The sequence below is a fragment of the Sipha flava genome, unplaced genomic scaffold, assembly GCF_003268045.1.
Source record: "Sipha flava isolate LNK unplaced genomic scaffold, YSA_version1 43_pilon_pilon, whole genome shotgun sequence".
Classification (NCBI taxonomy): domain Eukaryota; kingdom Metazoa; phylum Arthropoda; class Insecta; order Hemiptera; family Aphididae; genus Sipha; species Sipha flava.
The window spans coordinates 2,276,478-2,278,364 of NW_020273171.1; positions in this window are offsets into that span (position 1 = coordinate 2,276,478).

Consider the following 1,887-nt stretch of genomic DNA (forward strand, 5'->3'; position numbering starts at 1 on the left):
TGGGATTCGCGATTCTGCTCATATAATAACAGTTTTGTGAAAGTACCAAGGTGATTACAACGCCGTTTTGGTGGTGTGTTTTTTTTTCTTATCTTGCAGGGTCAGCTGCTCGGTTCTTGGTTTGATTTTTGGTGTACAATTTTTTTTCCCCGTAGAGGTCCTACACAACTATGTGGTTTACTACATTCAACTCGACACACCTTGTCCTCTTGACATCATAATATTACAGGTATCGTGCGCGTGCGTGTACTTACGCGTACACATAATATGTAACATTTATAACAAAACGTATGTACAACGAGTTTTTTTAGTACTGTTTTATCAGCGGAACTTTTTCAACCCGCAGTTCATACATTTCGAGATAGTAGTTAATACAATTATAAATATTGACTAGGAAAAATAAAAAAAAAATTATTATTATTATAAATACTTATATCCGATAGTAAAAGCAGCAAAAAATAAACACACATAGTTAACTAGACAAGCAAGGTGTTGCCTTTAGAACATGATGATGATGATATCCGATAAATAAATCAAAAAATATACGTAAAATATTGATAGTATAAGATTTTTTTATTTTAACTATACTGTTGATGTTTTTTATTTTATTATTTTTTATTTGAAATCGATGTTATTAAAATGTAATTCACGTCTTTGCCATTAACAGCTCCGATAAATCAAATGTGGTATAAATTTAAATAATTTTAAAACACTAATTTGATATCATAATAGAAAATAATTGGAAAAAAAAATAACAATAGATATTTTTCAGTGGTTTTCTTTTTTGTATAGGATTAAATATCCTATTCCTATACTTGTAACTAGAGCTCGGATTTCAATGCAATTGCATCTTTTTTTTTAAATTTCTTACGCGATGTACTTTCCAAGCTACAAATGTATTTCAAGTACTCTGTGTTGTAACTACAAATTTTTTTTGGGACATTTTTAATTTTTTGATGCATTTTTTAATTTTTTAATACATTTTTAACCTATTTGTCGTATTAAGACTAAAACAATTGACTTCTTGAAATATAATTATAGTATTAAAATTAATCAATTAATTAATTACCATTAACAGAGTCTATAAATATTGTATATACTATTAGTCAAAATTAATTTTCTACAATTTTTTTTATACTCGTATTTTACATATAATTTTATATACAAATTTATAATTTCACATGTTAAACAAACATTTTATTTTTCTGAATTTTTAAAATCATTAACACAAAAATAAAATGATTTAATGTAAAGTTATGTTTAAAATTATATTTTGAAAGGACAAAATTTTAAATATTTTTAAGGAATTTTTTTAGACTTTTTAGGTCATAATTGCATTTTTTTATTTATTTAGGACATTTAAATTTAATCCCTACTTATATCCATGGTTGATAACCCATAAATTTTAAGTTAATGCAACAATTTAATAATAATTATCAATTTGTAGTAAAAAATTTTGTATTGAACCTAAACACTATAACATATACACTCGATATGTTATTCACCTCGAATTATACAAAAAATAATTTACTACCACCATATAATTTAAAAATTTGTCGTTAACCAGCTACTTAGTGCGTGTTAGAACTAGTTTAATTACAAATATGTCCTTGATCGTACACTTGAAGAACTTTATTCAAACATTATTGGAAATTTATTCAGAGGTTTCTATAGCTAACGAGAACACTGATAATAAATTAATAAAAATAATAAATTAACAATCAATTTTTTTTTTTTTTAAAACTTAAAAACTTTTTGTGAGATACTTAATTATTTATTTTTAAATGTTCTAATAAAATAAAAAGATATTTAATAATAATATAAATATTACATATTTTACTATATAATAGAAAAAAAGTATTGCAAGGTTGATCGAGTAAATTATTA